The 18,972-nt window shown below is 43.6% G+C and overlaps 1 long non-coding RNA gene across 1 annotated transcript in view; it reads left to right on the forward strand.

Moving 5' to 3' along the window:
• Positions 1-10,984: 10,984 nt before the first annotated feature.
• The window catches only part of LOC126149241 (uncharacterized), a 349,826-nt gene continuing 341,838 nt past the window's right edge, over positions 10,985-18,972 (forward strand). The window contains exon 1 of the long non-coding RNA XR_007530752.1: positions 10,985-11,056. This is a non-coding gene — a long non-coding RNA (uncharacterized LOC126149241). The remainder of the gene's footprint in view (positions 11,057-18,972) is intronic.

Consider the following 18,972-nt stretch of genomic DNA (forward strand, 5'->3'; position numbering starts at 1 on the left):
AATCGGAGGCCTTAGAACTTGAATGCACCTCGTACTTAAACCTAACTAACCTAAGGACATCACACACATCCATGCCCGAGGCAGGATTCGAACCTGCGACCGGAGCGGTCGCGCTGTTCCAGACTGAAGCCCCTAGAACCGCTCGACCACACCGGCCGGCCCATGTAGATATAGTTTGTAAGAAAAAGTCGGAGGTGTTATAAACTGATTGCACCTACTGTCTGAGCAGAGAGTCCACTGATTACCAACCCTATTGTCGACACTTGTTCTCCTAGCTCGCACAGGGGGAAAGCGTGCGTCTCATGCGCGTGGAACGCGGTGACCGCGGCACGGACTGACCCTCGTGCCAAGGCCGCAGAGGACAAGCGGATTGTTACACAGCCCCGCCGCCGCCTGCGCCACAGTAGCGGACCCCGCCCGCCCCCGCACAGTGGTCAGAGCCTGCGACAATGCGGATTACCGTCGCGCCACAAAGCGTCCCCGACAACAGCCGCGGCAGCCCCACACACGCCGCGCGCCTTTCAGAGCCGCAGCTCTTCTCGCCGCCGTGAATAGCCGCGACCACTTGGCTCGCGTTATTCCCGCGGTATCGGGAATTATAATCCGCACCGCGGCGCGGCGGCGGGCCACCCCCTAATCGCCTCGCCGAGGGCAGCCGACCTTCGGCAGGACCCCTCGGACGGATTTCCATTGCAAATACTCTCGGCCCTAAACGCTCTCCCACTTCGCGGCGGTCACCCATACAACACTGCAGCCTGCTACCGGCGCAGTCCACGCAGTTACAGAGCACAAAAGAAACTACACATCCACGTAAATTCACCTACCAAGAATTTGTCACCAGCAGGAGTTATCGCACTAATACTATGTAACACCGATTCAACATCTGTAGCAAAATTACAGGGTGTTCAAAAAGTCAAAGCTCAAACTGACAGATATTACGACAGAGCCAACAACAAATACAGAATAATATAACAAGAAAATGAAATTCCACGGCCTTAAGAAGCTTATACAATGAAACTAAATTTCTCATAAAAACAGGGAACAAGGAGCATTATGCAGAGTGTAATGGGTATAAATGCAGATATTTTTATTGTTGATTGAGGACAATGTACTGTACAACATTACATGAGTAATTACTTAATTTGAAAACTAATAATTATTACTATTAAGAGTACTATGTTTTTAGGTTGGTTAGTACCTCCAAGTATATGTGGGAACGCTTATATTAACGCTTATTTTCCCCTGGGCAACGGATCAGGTATTGGATGTGTGGACGTAAAATGATTAGTCTACACTGACAGGCGAAGCCCACTTAGTGGTGCATAGATAAAATATCAGGTTAGGAAATTTGTGTCATGTTTGTGGGAAGACTATGGGAATGCAGAGGAAAAAGCAACCAACACACTGATGCCTGACATACTGAGGTGTCACATATTAAAAAAGACCTACTTATACAGGTTGTTACCTGTAAACGTAATGTATGCTGACGAAGAACTTTCTGAGAATCTGCGTTTGGAGCAGAGCGTTGTATGGTAGTGAAATGGGCTGTGCGAAAACGGGAAAGGAAGAGAATCGAAGCATTTGATATGTGGTGCTACAGAATAATGTTGAAAATTAGGTGGAATGATAAGGTAAAGCCGGCCGTGTGGCCGAGGGGTTCTAGGCGCTTCAGTCCGGAACCGCGCTGCAGCTACGGTCGCAGGTTCGAATCCTGCCTCGGGCATGGATGTGTGTGATGTCCTTAGGTTAGTTAGGTTTAAGAAGTTCTAAGTCTGGGGGACTGATGACCTCAGATGTTACGTCCCTAGTGCTTAGAGCCATTTGAATCATTTGATAAGGTAAAGACTGAGGAGGTTCCCCACAGAATCGGAGAGGTAAGGAATATATGAAAAACACTGACAACAAGAAAGGGGGTGGGACATCTGTTAAGACATCAAGGCATTACTTTCACGCTACTAGAGGGCGCTATAGAAGGTAAAAACTGTAGAGGAAGAGAGAGATTGAAATACATCTACCAAATAACTGAGGACATACTGTAGGTTGCTAGTGATACTCTGAGATGAAGAGGTTAGGACAGGAGAGGAATATTTTAAAATTAAACCAAACTGGTAAGAATCGTAATTTCAAAATATCTTTGGAAAAGACGAAAGTAATGGCATTCCGAGAAAGCAACAGATGCGCTCAAAAATAGTGATAGAAAACAAAATCATCGAACAGATAGGTCATTTTAACTTGCAGAGCTGCGACATTTCTTTTGCTTATGATACAGAAATGAAGAATAAACCATCAAAATTTCAGTGTATCTGTAGAATAAATGGGACATTAAACAAAAAAGAAAACCATAGAAACACAACTGAAATTTTATAAAACACGGCTGTTGCAGTGCTACTTTACGGATCTCACGTTTGGACAACAAACGAGGCAGACATAAATGAAATAGAAATGAAATTCCTCAGATCAGCTGAAGGACGTAAACTAGAATATAAAAACGAAGATATTAGATATGAGCTTAAAATATTTGCAATAACAGAAAAAATCGACACACACCAGCTGAAATGGAAGCAATATGTAGATAGAATGCGACAAGGCAGATACCATAATAAAATTTTGCTACATATACCCGAAGGTGTAAGGAATGGAGATCGACCCAGGAAGCAATGGAGCTAAGATGATGAAGCCGGAACAGTTTCCTCGAACGAAATTCGCGATTGTAGGTGATTATTATATGTATTATAAATTTCATGAAACTTTTAAAAAAAGGGGTTGGAGGTAAATGGCTAAACATAAAATAACAAATGATACATTACATGAGAGACAACTTTTATTTAATGTGACGCCGTTCAGTTAGTTCGGAAACCCGCCCCGCCGGCAGGAACCCCAGCGATCGTGGTAGCTGAAAATGGTGGCAAACCAGGCACAGAAAGCATTCTCTGTGCTAGAATTTATCTGTAGTCAGTCCGAAGTAAGTGTGCGAAGAGCTTTCCGTGGCAGCTTCCACAAGACACTACCAGTGTACTGAATTGGTACAAGAAATCCGAACAGGATTGTTGTTTGTGCAGTGCAAAATATTAGGGCTGACCAGGCGCGTCAGAACAGACAGTGGTCCATGTGAGGGATGTGCTGTTACAAAGTCCCAAGAAGTCTAACTGTCTAGCTAGTGCAGAACTGTACATCCCTCAGCTGAAAGTGTGGAAAGGCCCAAAAGTGCGATTAAGAGTGAAGCCATAAAAATTGCAGCTCCTACAAGCCATAAGCGAAGACGACAAATTGCGCTTCTGCAGTTCTGCCTTGATAAGCAGAATCATTTTCAAGATGCTACTTCCCGAAGTAAATTAATCTGCAGCGACGAAGTCAGTCTTCATCTTTCGGAAAAGGTCCGTGGACGCAACAAACGCATATAGGGGACAGAGAATTCACGTGCAACTGTCGAACACATTCCGGATTCCGAGAAAGTTAACGTTATTTGGGCCGTGTCTAACAAAATAGACCCGGATCTTTCTTCTTCGCTGACAGAACTGTCAATGGTATCACCCTTCTCAATATATTGCATTTGTAGCTTTCTTCTTACTGCCGGGTCAATGGTATCACCTCTCTCGATAAGCTGCAGTTGTAGTTAACGCCACAGCTTGAAACTGTAACAAATGGTTAGGACAGGTAGCGGAGACAGACAATCAAGTAAAATGATTCTAAATGTCTTGTCCGAAAATTACCTTGAGCAGTTCATCAGAGAACCGACTCGTGAAGATAACTTCTTGGGCCTGCTGTTGACAGACAGCCCCAACTTCTCGACTCAGCATAGAACAGGGAATCTAAGGCCTCTACAGCATCGCTGAATATGGCTGTAAATAGGAATACAAAGAAAGGCAGGAATATCTTTCTGTTTAGTAAGGGCGAGAAGAGAAGATTTCACATTACCTGATAGGTTATCACGAAAATGTCATCTTCAGTACTGATAATAGTGTGCATCAATGGACAAAGTTCAAGAACATCATACGATACGCTTTACTCAAGCATGTTCTGAAAAAAAAAATTGTGAAAGGCGGGGAAGACTCACCATCGTTCGGCAACCATGTTAGCAAGCTGCTATGAAAGCAAAGAGAGCTTCACTGTAAATTTAAACGTACCCACAGCCTTAAACGAAGCCAAAACTAGCATAAAGAGTTCAACGAATACAAAAGTAAATTTCTAGGTACCAACCTGACAGAAAATTCTAAGAAGTTCTCGCCTTACTTTAAGACATTAAACGGATCGAAGCCACCTGTCCAGACACTCTGCGACCATAATGGCACCGAAACAGAAGACGACAAAGAAATACTAAAAGTCTTTTTCCAAAACTGTGTCACGCTTCAGTCCCTCCTTTAAATAGTCACACAAATTACGGAGTGAAACATATCGAAATAAGTGACCAATGCTTTAAAAAGCAACTGAATCACTCAACAGAGCAAAGGCCACTGTATGTGACGGGATATCGATTATACAAAATGGCTCTGAGCACTATGCGACTTAACTTCTGAGGTCATCAATCGCGTAGAACTTAGAACTAATTAAACCTAACTAACCTAAGGACATCACACACATCCATGCCCGAGGCGGATTCGAACCTGCGACCGTAGCGGTCGCTCGGTTCCAGACTGTAGCGCCTAGAACCGCACGACCACTCCGGCCGGCTATCGGTTATACAAAGAGTATACAAAAGACGTTGCCTGTCTTCAAGCATCAGTTTAGGCTATAGAGCTATGGAGGAGCGATGCCTTCCCAATGACTGAAAAAAAGCACAGGCCATTCCCCTTTTGAACAAGGGTCGTCGAACAGACGCACAAAACTATAGGGCTGCTTGATTGAAAAGTAGCGACGCCGGTCACGAAAACTGACAACAGAAGAGAGAGCGGTGTGCTGACCACGTGGCCTTCCGTATCCACAACTGGTGACGCCCGAGGGCTAAGGATGACACGGCGACCGGTAGGTACCGTTGGACCTTCAAGGGTTGTCCGGACCGTGTGTATATCTCTCTGACGTCGGCATGTGGTAGAATTTTGGAACATGTATTACGGTCGCGTGTTACGACATACCTGGAGACCGAAAAACTGCTCAGTAGGAACCAACATGGGTATCTAAAACAACGATCTGTTCGTCCACGGGGAACATAATACAATAGATACAGGCGCCCAGGTAGACACCGTTCAGGCCGCCCATGGCAGACTACTGCAGCGGATGACCGTTGCCTACGGATTATCGCTCGTAGGAACCCTGACAGCAACGCCACCATGTTGAATAATGCTTTTCGTGCAGCCATACGACGTTGTGTTACGGCTCAAACGGCGCGCATTAGCCTGCATGATGCGCAGCTTCACTCCATGGCGAGTCCATCTTTGCAGCCACGACACCATGCAGCGCGGTACAGATGGGCCCAACAACATTCCGAATGGATCGCTCAGGATTGGCATTACGTTCTCTTCACCGATAAGTGCCGATTATGCCTTCAACCAGACAATCGTCGAAGACTTGTTTGGAGGCAATGCGGTCAGGCTGAACGCCTTAGACACACTGTCCAGCGAGTGCAGCAAGGTGGAGGTTCCCTGCCGATTTGGGGTGGCATTATGTGGAGCCGACGTACGCCGATGGTGGTCATGAAGGCGCCGTAACGGCTCTACGATACGTGAATGCCATCCTCCGACCGATAGTGCAGCCATATCGGTAGCATATTGGTCAGGCATTCGTATTCATGGACGACAATTCGCGCCCCCATCGTGCGCATCTCGTGAATGACTTCCTTCAGGATAACGACGTCGCTCGACTAGTGGCCAGTGTGTTCTCCAGACATGAACCCTATCGAACATGCCTGGGATAGATTGAACGGTTCTAGGCGCTCAGTCCGGAACCGCGTGACTGCTGCGGTCGCAGGTTCGAATCCTGCCTCGGGCATGGATGTGTGTGATGTCCTTAGGTTAGTTAGATTTAAGTAGTTCTAAGTTCTAGGGGATTGATGACCACAGATGTTAAGTACCATAGTGCTCAGAGCCATTTGAACCATTGATAGATTGAAAGGCGCTGTTTACGGACGACGTGACCCACCAACCACTCTGAGGGATCTACGTCGAATCGCCATTGAGGAGAGGAACAATCTGGACCAACAGTTCCTTGATGAACTTGTGGATAGAATACCACTACGAATGCAGACATGCATCAATGCAAGAGGACGTGCTACGGGGTACTGGAGGTACCGGTGAGCACAGCAATGTGGACCACCACCTCTGAAGGTCTCGCTGTATGGTGGAACAACACGCAATGTGTGTTTTCCATGAGCAATACAAAAAACGGAAATGATGTTTATGTTGATCTCTATTCCAATTTTCTGTACAGGCTCCGGAACTCTCTGAACCGAGGTGATGTAAACCTTTTGTTGATGTGTGTAAAACAAAAATATGGCCCTCGATGTAGCTATTTTGATATCGATGTATTGGGAGAAAAACATCGCCTATATGTATCCATGTACTTTTGGGAAATGTATCGATATATCGATATTTTATCAAGAGCAAAAGTAGATGTGTCAAATACTCAACAGTCTATTACAATTTAAAGTTTGTAAGACCGTCAATCTCGTAGTTGGCAGCAGTAATAGTGTTGTGTCACGCCAGTGTACGTCGGTGGCAGTATAATTGGCTTTTTTCTAACACAAGTTCTTTAAGCTTATCCTGCAGGGTTTCACGAGAACTACGTCGTCTTTCCTTCAAGGATTCAAATTCCCTACACCTATTCTGTGTGTCTGTGTGATGACTAAAAGCGCGTCTCTGAATTCGGTCTCTGTTGCCATGCATATTTGGTAAAGACCCCAGAATCCAAACAATATTCCCACGATAGCGCTATATGCAATGCCTGTAACAACCCTCGGTATAAGCAACGGATCACTTTCAATGTAATGTGATGACGTCCAAGATCTTCACATTCCTCGTAAATTTATTACAGAGCCCATACATACTAAGGTATATAAAAGGATGTGAGTATATATGTATGTGCATCTCCTCCTAAATCACTGAACCGATTCAGCCAAACTCGGTACACGTATCACTTACTGTCTGGAATTCGTCGCTGTGGGACTAAGAACCACCTGCCTATCAAAGTGGGGTGGAGGTGAGAGAGAAAAAGCTCTCTAGACAACCGTGCGCGAATAGTCAAACTTCAATCATCCAGTATTTGAGTATGAGAGGACTTAGTGACTTGAACAAACTTAACACATAATTTGAAACTTTTACGAAACTTTTTCTTGCTGAAAACCTCCACAGAATGACGAAAGGTAAAAACTTTATCGCTTACTACATTTTTCGCTGTTATAGTAATACTGCCGATCGAAGCATGACGTGTTAATTCATTACTTCTTTACTATCAACTGTACTCGCGACACATTTCGCAGTGTGACTGTTCCAGAAAAATTTTTATTGATGTACCAACACATAGATCAGGAGACATGACGTCATAAACGCTGAAGGCGTGAAGACGGTTAGATTTTATTACTTCGTTGCTACTAACTCTATTAGCAACACTTTTCGCAGACAGTATCCATGCATGTCGCTGACCTATAAACATATGCTACTGTACGACACATAATTCAGAAGATATGACGTCGTAAACAGCGAGACGCGCGAAACCCTGCCGCATCATGCATGATGCTTTAATTTATCACTTCTTTACTGTTAACTCAATTCGCAACACATTTTGCATAAAGTGGGCACATATACGACTAGATGTACGCGCAAAATTATGTCATTTTACTTCACATATTTCAGGACATACGAAGTAATAAACATTAAGCTGCGTTAAAATGAAAGTGCTGGGTGTAATTCGCTAGAGACACATGTGGGATATGTGTACAAATACATGTGAAATATATCTGATGTGTGCGTATGTGGGCAAAGCCCTCATCCTAAATTCTTGAAGCGATTTCAAACAAAATTTTGTACTCATATTTGTTACAATCTGCAAAGAAATACTTTGGGGATAAGAATCACCAGCGTCCTATTCTACATCTACATCTACATTTATACTCTGCAAGCCACCCAACGGTGTATGGCGGAGGGCACTTTACGTGCCACTGTCATTACCTCCCTTTCCTGTTCCAGTCGCGTATGATTCGCGGGAAGAACGACTGCCGGAAAGCCTCCGTGCGCCCTCGAATCTATCTAATTTTACATTCGTGATCTCCTCGGGAGGTATAAGTAGGGGGAAGCAATATATTCGACACCTCATCCAGAAACGCACCCTCTCCAAACCTGGACAGCAAGCTACACCGAGATGCAGAGCGCCTCTCTTGCAGAGTCTGCCACTTGAGTTTGCTAAACATCACCGTAACGCTATCACGCTTACCAGATAACCCTGTGACGAAACGCGCCGCTCTTCTATGGATCTTCTCTATCTCCTCTGTCAGCCCGACCTGGTACGGATCCCACAATGATGAGCAATAATCAAGTATAGGTCGAACGAGTGTTTTGTAAGCCACCTCCTTTGTTGATGGACTACATTTTTTAAGGAATCTGAACCTGGCACCCGCCTTACCAACAATTAATTTTATATGATCATTCCACTTCAAATAGCTCCGTACGCATACTCCCAGATATTTTACAGAAGTAACTGCTACCAGTGTTTGTCCCGCTATCATATAATCGCACAATAAAGGATCCTTCTTTCTATGTATTCGCAATACATTACATTTGTCTGTGCTAAGGGTCAGTTGCCACTCCCTGCACCAAGTGCCTGTCCGCTGAAGATCTTCCTGCATTTCGTTGCGATTTTCTAATGCTGCAGCTTCTCTGTATACTACAGCATCATCCGCGAAAATCCGCATGGAACTTCCGACACTATCTACTAGGTCATTTATATATATTTTGATAAGCAATGGTCCCATAACACTCCCCTGTGGCACGCCAGAGGTTACTTTTACGTCTATATACGTCTCTCCATTGAGAACAACATGCTGTGTTCTGTCTGCTAAAAACTCTTCAATCCAGCCACACAGCTGGTCTGATATTCCGTAGGCTCTTACTTTGTTTATCAGGCGACAGTGCGGAACTGTATCGAACGTCTTCCAGAAATCAAGGAAAATGGCATCTGCCTGGGAGCCTGTATCTAATACTTTCTGGGTCTCATGAACAAATAAAGCGAGCTGGGTCTCACACGATCGCTGTTTCCGGAATCCATGTTGATTGCTACAGAGTAGATTCTGGGTTTTGGGGGCGGGGGTGATAATCTGGAGAGAGAAGAGGGGAAGAGGGGACAGACATACAGCGAAGGGGAAGGAGGAGATGGACAGAGACGGAAGAGGAGATCGACAGAGAGAAGGGGAGGGGGAAATGACAAAGAGGGGGGGGGGAGGAGGTGGACGGAGAAAGGAAGAGATGGACAAATGCAGGAGGAGGAAGAGCTAGGCAGAGAGTGGGGGAGGAAGAGATGAACAGAGAGAGAGGGGGTGCAGGAAATGGACAGATAAGGGGAAGAGGAGGAGGCGGACAGAGAAAGGGGAGAGGAGGAAGTGGACAGAGAAAGAAAACAGGAGGTGAACAGGGAGAGGAGGGAGGAAGAGATGGACAGAGAGGGGATGAACGATGACATGGACACAGATAGGGGAAGAAGAAGATGGACTAATAGAGGACTGAAATAAATCCTTACCTGAGTAACATCGGTTACTCTGCCAGCGTATACATAAAAGTGATATTATTCAAACGAGGTAACCTAATGAATTAAACCCGATCAGTTAGCTTTTCGAGTTGGGTGAACGCCAGCCGACATATTTATATGTCGTAGCGCTGTATCGTGGTCATCTAGCGCGTCCAGGAAACCATTTGTCAGCTTGGCAGCACGTTTTCCGTTGGACTGTTCATTGGCTGGGTTTGACTGACAGCCGGTGTGGGGTGGCATTTTGAGCAGTTTGCTGGCGTGGGAAGCGGTGTCCGGCCAGAGCAGCTGTGGGGAAGCGGTTGGTGCTGCCCGGGATGTGACAGGTGGTCAGCAGCGTGCAGCATAGGGCACGGGGCGCCCACCCTGGCGTGAAGCCCCCACACTAACAGCTGTCCCACAGTCGTACGCCAGCAGCTGGTCAAAGGCCTGCTGTTTGCGAAAACCTCATAGTAACTCGCATGCTAAATGACCGACAGGTCTTACCAAAACGACATATCCACATTATCTGCAAGCCACCTTATGGGAGGGTGGCATCACCACGAGGGTACCAACATCATTTTGCCCGGGAAGAACGACTGCCGACAAACTTCTGTATGAGCTCTAATTTCTGCATCGTATGTTGCCAGGGCTGTTACCGGAACGAACCTACACTCTCGCAGTTTCAACAGCAAATCTCCTGGTGACAGTCTATAGCTCTCTTGTAGTGACTGGCATTAGAGTTTGTTGAGCATCTCGCTAATGTATTTACAAAACAATCCCGTGACGAAAAGTGTCGCTCTCTATTCTGTTTGCTCTATATCTTCGGTTAATCCTATTTAGTGATTGAAGAACAATACCTAAAAATCTGTCGAACAAGTGTTTCGTAAGTCACATCCTTTGTGGATGCGGGCCGGTGTGGCCGTGCGGTTCTAGGCGCTTCAGTCTGGAACCGCGTGACCGCTACGGTCGCAGGTTAGAATCCTGCCACGGGCATGGATGTGTGTGATGTCCTTAGGTTAGTTAGGTTTAAGTAGTTCTAAGTTCGAGGGGACTGATGACCACAGCTGTTAAGTCCCATAGTGCTCAGAGCCATTTGAACCTTTTTTTTTGTGGATGAATTACATTCCGTTCAATGTCTTCCAGTGAATCTCAGCCTGGCATGCGACTTTCCTACAACATGTTTTAAGGGGCTCCGGAAAGGCTCAAAATCATGAAAAGTTCAATTTTTACTTTTTTGCGTTTTCTGAATCTGCAGACTATTACCTTTTAATAGATATATAATTTATTCAATTCCGAAGACTACAACTATTTTTAAATTTTTTTTTGAAATGTGTTCTACATGGGCGTGACCCACTGTGGCGCTGTTAAACTGCTGTCAAATGGTGTTATTATTAACGTCCGTGTTCATCAGGTACATTTTAGTGATGTGAGTTAAAGTATGTGTTGTGGCTAACCTGTGATGGTTCAATATATATCGCTGGTGTGATTGTCGATTGTTTCATGTTTGTTTACTCTGTCGTTATCTCGAAAATATTCGTAATTAATTCTGTTTCTTGAGTCTCTGTTTTGTTGAAGTATAATAATGAGTAAAAGTAAAGTTATTAGAAATCCTCTGAAGGCTTTTAAGAAAAGGAGAAATGTTGGAAAGCCAAAGGTATGTGTTATTACTGTAAATAATAACATTCTAACATGGTACGAGCGATGCTTGCTTTAGACAAGGAACGCCTTCGGGCTGCAGACAGGGCTGTAAAGAGTCTAGAAATACAAGCAATAGTAAACAGGAGGAGGAACAAGAGGAAGCTGGAGGAGGAGTTTGCAGAGGATGAAGATAATCCATCCTATGGACCTGGAATGCACTAAAAAGTTAATCCAATCTTTGTCGCTCGATTCCCAAAACTTTTATTTTCTCATACTAATTACATGTTTTCTAAGGATCTTCCAAACACATTTGTTTCAAACTTTCAGTAAATGTTACACAGTACCTTCTGCATAATTTAACACAGCCTTTTTTCAAAAAACTGTATATTTTTGAATATATAAATAAAAAATTGAAAAAATGTTGTGAATTTTCATTACAATTGAAAAAAAATCATGTTTAATAACTGAACTAAAATTTTGTAAAATCCCTGTGTTAAGTAGTAGCCCATATTCCAATAAATAATCTGTAAAAAGTTCAACTTCCTACCTCAAATACTTTGTGAGGAAAGATGTAATTTATAAGCGTTATTTTAACATTGCAAGTATAGGGCGTTCCGGAGCCCCTTAAGTGATCATTCCACTTTAGGAAGCTCCAGATCAGTGGTCGTCAAACCGCATCCCGCTGTCCGCATTTTATGCGGCCGCTGACAAACTCCATGGGATACCTACTAATATCGTGTCGGACCTCCTTTTTCCGGATTTAGAGCAGCAACTCGACGTAGCATGGGTTCAACAAGTCGTTGGAAGTCCCCTGCAGAAATAACGAGCCATGCTGCCTCTATAGTCGTTCACAACTGCGAAAGAGTTGCCGGTGCAGCATTCTGTGCACGAACTCACCTCTCGATATGTTCAAAATGGTTCAAATGGCTCTGAGCACTATGGGACTTAACTTCTGAGGTCATCAGTCCCCTAGAACTTAGAACTACTTAAACCTAACTAACCTAAGGACAACACACACATCCATGCCCGAGGCAGGATTCGAAACTGCGACCGTAGCGGTCGCGCGGTTCCAAACTGTAGCGCCTAGAACCGCTCGGCCAGCCTGGCCGCCTCTGGATATGTCCGGTATATGTTAGATAGAATTCAAGTTGGGCGATCTGGATGGCCAAATCTCGCAATCGAATTGTTCTTCAAACCAGTCGCATAAAAATTTAGGCCTGGCAACATGGCGCATTGTTATCCATAAAAACTCCCTCGTTGTCTCGGAACATGACTTGTATAAACGGTTGTAAATGTTCTCCAAGTAGCCAAATAAAACTATTTCCAATCAATGATCGGATCAGTTGGACCGGAGGAGCCAGCTCATTCCATGCGCGCAGCCTCCATTATGGAGCCCCATCAACGTACACAGCGCCTTGTTAACAACCGGAGACCATGCCTTCGTGAAAGACTGTTGATGTTTTTAAAAATATAGCGATTCCGATATGTCAATATTTAAAATAATATCATTATTGGCCCTAGATATATCGAAGAAAAGCATCATTATATCAATATATCGATGGAAAAGTATGACATACCTGCCTATATAAATATTGTCTGCACATCGTAAATATATTGACAGTTTTAAAGCTTTACATTTATGTACTGATTTATCACACTACAGGCCATTAAAATTGCTACACCGCGAAGACAACGTGCTACAGACGCGAAATTTAACCGACAGGAAGAAGATGCTGTGATATTCAGATGATTAGCTTTTCAGAGCATTCACACAAGGTTGGCGACGGTGGCGACATCTGCAACGTCCTCACATGAGGAAAGTTTCCAACCGATTTCTCATACACAAACAGCAGTTGACCGGCATTGCCTGGTGAAACGTTGTTGTGATGCCTCGTGTAAGGAGGAGGAATGCGTACCATAACGTTTCCGACTTTGATAAAGGTCGGATTGTAACCTATCGCAATTGCAGTTTATCGTATCGCGACATTGCTCCTCGCGTTGGTCGAGATCCAATGACTGTTTGCAGAATATGGAATCGGTGGGTTCAGGAGGGTAATACGGAACGCCGTGCTGGATCCCAACGGCCTCGTATCACTAGCAGTCGAGATGACAGGCATCTTATCCGCATGGCTGTAACGGATCGTGCAGCCACGTCTCGATCCCTGAGTCAACAGATGGGGACGTTTGCAACACAACAACCATCTGCACGAACAGTTCGACGACGTTTGCAGCAGCATGGACTATCAGCTCGGAGACCATGGCTGCGGTTACCCTTGACGCTGCATCACAGACAGGAGCGCCTGCGATGGTGTACTCAACGACGAACCTGGATGCACGAATTGTAAAACGTCATTTTTTCGGATGAATCCAGGTTCTGTTTACAGCACCATAATGGTCGCATCCCTGTTTGCCGTCATTGCGGTGAACGCACATTGGAAGCGTGTATTCGTCATCGCCATACTGACGTATCACTCGGCATGATGGTATGGGGTGCCACTGATTACACGTCTCGGTCACCTCACGTTCGCATTGACGGTACTTTGAACAGTGGACGTTACATTTCAGATGTGTTACGACGCGTGGCTCTACCGTACATTCGATCCCTGCGAAACCCTACATTTCAGCAGGATAATGCACGACCGCATGTTGCAGGTCCTTACGGGCGTTTCTGGATACAGAAAATGTTCGACTGCTACCCTGGCCAGCACATTCTACCGATCTCTCACCAATTTAAAACGGCTGGTCAATGGTGGCCGAGCAATTGGCTCGTCACAATACGCCAGTCACTACTGTTGATGAACTGTAGTGTTGAAGCTGCATGGGCAGCTGTACCTGTACACGCCATCCAAGCTGTTTGCCTCAATGCCCAGGCGTATCAAGGCCGTTATTACGGCCAGAGGTGGTTGTTCTGGGTACTGATTTCTCAGGATCTATGCACCCAAATTGCTTGAAAATGTAATCACATGTCATTTCTAGTATAATATATTTGTCCAATGAATTCCCGTTTATCATCTGCATTTCTTCTTGGTGTAGCAATTTTAATGGACAGTAGTGTATCAGATATTCTGTACATCAACACGCTAGCAGCCTGATTATCCCACTTAGAGGAAGAATTGAGAGGAAAAAGATGCACATTCACACTTCGCGATAACCACTTTGCTAAATAGTAACTGAATGTAAGTGGCATAATAAAAGGTGTCCGAAGGGTCCGTCGTTCGGTTTCGTCACATATCGGATTTCCCTACTTTCTGTCAACGTCAGTAACCTAGGAGTTGTAGTGTCAAAATTGCATGGTGAAACAAACATTGCAGTTTCTGTTGGTAGCGGCGAGTGCCAATTACGTCAGAATTTTCCCTCAAATGTCTACGTCCGCTGCAAAGACCAATCTTGTCATTTTCAGCAACTGCTTTTGAAGAATGCCATTGTGACAAACAGCACACTATTGGCATTAAAATTTGTTTTTTAATGCGACTGGTGTGTTATTTCTTCACATCGGAAATCTTGTTATTCTATTCACACCGCCATCCCCCCCCCCCCCCCCCCCCCAGTGGAATCCGATTTCTTTTCTTTTGTGCCACATATACTTGCTCTACACAGTCAACGTGAAAGATTGGACGTGATGAAAGCTCAAAAGTAATAAGACTCCTTCACAAAATGAAAGTGAAATTATGAATGAAAGTAAAATTATGTTATGCTACAATTTCATAAGAACAGCTTCAAGTCTTTACCGAAAATTTTGAACAAAAAATGCAATATAAAATAAAAATACCTGCGACATTTCTATTTTCCGTTTGTTGGATAAATAAGTATCGCCGATGTAAATCTATATTTATGGAAAAAGTTCAATACATCCATATATAGATATTTTATCAATAGTTCTAGCTTTGTGAGGTCTGCGCCCCAGCCCGCCGGAGTGTCCTAGCGGTTCTACAAGCTACAGTCTGGAACCGCGCGACCGCTACGGTCGCAGGTTCGAATCCTGCCTCGGGCATGGATGTTTGTGATGTCCTTAGATTAGTTAGGTTTAAGTAGTTCTAAGTTCTAGGGGACTCATGACCTCAGAAGTTAAGTCCCATAGTGCTCAGAACCATTTCAACCTGTAAGTAGGCTGTTTATGTTTTCTTATTGGCAACGTTACGTAGCGCTCTCTATGAAAATCACTGGCTGTGGTGTGTGCAGTCTGTGGCCAGTTTGCATTGTTTTCTGCCATTGTAGTGTTGGGCAGCTGGATGTGAACAGCGCGTAGCGTTGCGCATTTGGAGGTGAGCCGCCAGCAGTGGTGGATGTGGGGAGAGAAATGGCGGAGTTTTGAAATTTGTAAGACTGGATGTCATGAACTGCTATATATATTATGATTTTTCAACACTATTAAGGTAAATACATTGTTCTCTGTTAATATCTTTCATTTGCTAACTATGCCTATCAGTAGTTAGTGCCTTCCGTAGTTTGAATCTTTTATTTAGCTGGCAGTAGTGGCGCTCGCTGTATTGCAGTAGCTTGGGTAACGAAGATTTTTCGTGAGGTAAGTGATTTGTGAAAGGTATAGTTTAATGTTAGTCAGGGCCATTCTTTTGTAGGGATTATTGAAAGTCAGATTGCGTTGCGCTAAAAATATTGTGTGTCAGTATAAGCACAGTCATGTATAATTGTTCAAAGGGGAAGTTTCATATGTCGACCCTTAGCCGAGGATACCTCACTGGAATCTTCTGATTTTTTTTGTAGTTCGTGTAATTAGTGTAGCTTTTGTTTATTGCTAGCGCGTAATTATAGAGAGAATTTCCTTTGTAGTTGTAGTTTTTCATTGTTGTACACAGTTGTGGCATGCATGTAGATTTGCACCAAGTTTTTCGCAGCTGCGCTTGCAATTAACTAGATATTATTTTCAACCCTATGTTAATGTGTTTTGTTATTTCCCTCTTCAAATTGTGCTTCTCTGTGCTGTCGTGTGAAATATTGTGACAATAATGGCGTGTGAAAAACGTAATACTAGGCTTCAAAGTAAACTGCGAAATGACAGTGAAGACGAAAGCAGTGTGTTAGCGCCGCAGAGTAATGAATTAACTAATGTTCAAAGTAGTAACTTGGTAATTGTGCATAGGGAAATGGAGCGGGCTGCAAATAATGGTGTAGGCAGTGAAACAATTAGTGAACAGGGAAGCATTATCGATCGATCGGTCGGCAACAGCTCGCCTCAGGAATCCGAAATGACAGAACACAATATAACAAGTGATTCTTCGATTCACGAGCAAGTATGATTTTGTATTCGTACTGTCGATGATTCCTTAATCATACATGAAGACTTTATTGGCTTTTACGAGACCCCAGACACTGAATCACAAACTCTGTTTAGTATTTTAAAAGACGTTTTTGCTCATCTTGATTTGTCAATGGATAACTGTAAGAGGGCAGTGCTATGATGGTGCGCCGAATATGAGAGGTAATTTCAAAGGACTAAAAAAGTTAGTTTTGGGATATACAACAAAAAGCGCGTTATGTGCACTGCACTGCTCACAGTTTAGACTTGGCAGTTGTAAACAGTCTCCGCCATCTTACATAACATTGAATCGAAATGTCAAAAAGTCTGTAATGACGTAAAAACACAAATTTGTGAGCATTTCCAACCTATTTTTTCGCATCATGAAAATGCATTACAGAATCACGAAGCAGCCATAAAAGAACTGCAAACTATTGTTCATGAAAATCACGACACCTTGCAAGCTAAAATTGACTCAGTTGCATCTACCGATTCGGTTACGCAACTTGCAAAAACTCAGGAAAACTTAAAGGACACAGTAGATACGATTTCAACACAAATGGACACTCTGAAACTTGGTTCAGAAAAACACACAGAGGAAATAATTTCACTAACGGATAAAGTAGCCGAACTTTCAGATCAGTTCACTAACTTATCTACAAAGGTAGATGATGATCTGAATGACACAAGACCTGTAGCCTTCACGGACACTGAAGAGTATGAACAAATTAGAAAATTCAAACAAAATCGAAATCAAATCAATACACAGTACAAAAGAGAAATACGGGAAGTACAAGATTAGTTGGCACAAGTAATACAAGAATTACATATTTCAGAGGACACTCGCGCTCCAGTACGGAAAGATGGACAGAAAAATATGGAGAAACCACAAAATAATAACACAGGACACTTCGGAAATTATGAAAGAAATTGGCAAGGCGCATTGAATTTTGAGATGGAACCGCCGAAACGAAGTAACAATGAGCGATGTGCGACTCGCTGACGCGATGATTTTGACTAGAACCTGTTCATTACTACACGTAAATTCAAAACATTTAAGAATTCTGTCAACGACATTCATCCACGAGCATGGCTTCATCAATTCTCTCATTGTTTTCCTCCCAACAGGTCATTGCAGCACAGATTAGAATTTATGTGTGGCTATTTAGAGAATGAACCATCTGTAAGAATGCGATCGGTCATTCACGATTGCCACAGTGAAGGAGAATTTTATCATGCCTTCCTCTCAGCATATTGGTCTCAAGCTACACAGACCGAGTAAAACATAGCATCATAATGATGAAACATTTCGAACAATCTGAATTCTCCAGTCTTTTGAAATATTTTGAAGACATGTTGCACAAGAATCAGTACCTGTCAAACCCATACAGCCCCTCAGAACTCATCCGCATTTGCTTAATCAAATTACCTTAACATTTACGACATATTATTTTGGCAGGACGTTGCAAAGACGACATTGAAGCTTTTCAGGGGCTCTTACAAGAATTAGAAATTGACACTGATAATCGCGGAACGCGAAAACAGGAACACAACAATTACAGGTCACATCCGTCGCAATTCCGCGATGAAAGAAATAATAACTGGACACGACAAGGCTATTCTCACAACACAAATCGTGACCAAAACAGACACCACCTGTATGACAACCGTTTGCAGAGTAGTAATAACTACAGGGAAAGATCACCTCCCGCGGTAATGACTATCACAGAGACAATCAGAGAAACAGACAATATGGGAACCAAAATAAATATTATCAAGGGAGACAGAATAACTTTAGACGCAACGGACCAGTGCACAGTTACGATTCAGGGAGAAGTTCTCCACCACGTAACCAACAAGAAAGTAACTATGAAATCTACCGACATGACGACAGACGACATGATCGTAACGACAGACCTGAATTGCATCAGAACTGGCGGGATTCAAACATAGGAGGGCCCTCTCGACAAAGTGAATTTGTAGAAGTTAGGTCTCCAAATCCCAATAACGACGCGCGCCAACAAAGAAACAGACAGTGACTCGCACCGTCAGGCAGCCACGTGCGCCAGCTGGGCTTGAGAAAAATAACATAAGCTAACCTTGAGAAAAATTCCAGTGTTCCTTACCGACGTAACCACATGATAATTGTGTTGAAACTGAAACTCTGCGTTCTAGGAAGAGTAAAGGTTTACACCACATTTCACATGTAAAACCGTTTATTGAAAGATAATCTGCCTTTTAACTTTGTCTTTGCCATATAACTTTTCACTTTACATTACTAGTATGCTTTGTCAGACTTAGAATCTGTTAATATGCAACAATGTTTCATGTTAAATATCCAGTCAAGAACCAAGAGAACTTATTTAAACAGAAATTACGAATGCATTGTTATTGTGAACAGACGACACAGTGTTATTGTGTGTGTACATTCTTGC

The sequence above is a fragment of the Schistocerca cancellata genome, chromosome 2 (genome assembly GCF_023864275.1).
Source record: "Schistocerca cancellata isolate TAMUIC-IGC-003103 chromosome 2, iqSchCanc2.1, whole genome shotgun sequence".
Lineage (NCBI taxonomy): Eukaryota > Metazoa > Arthropoda > Insecta > Orthoptera > Acrididae > Schistocerca > Schistocerca cancellata.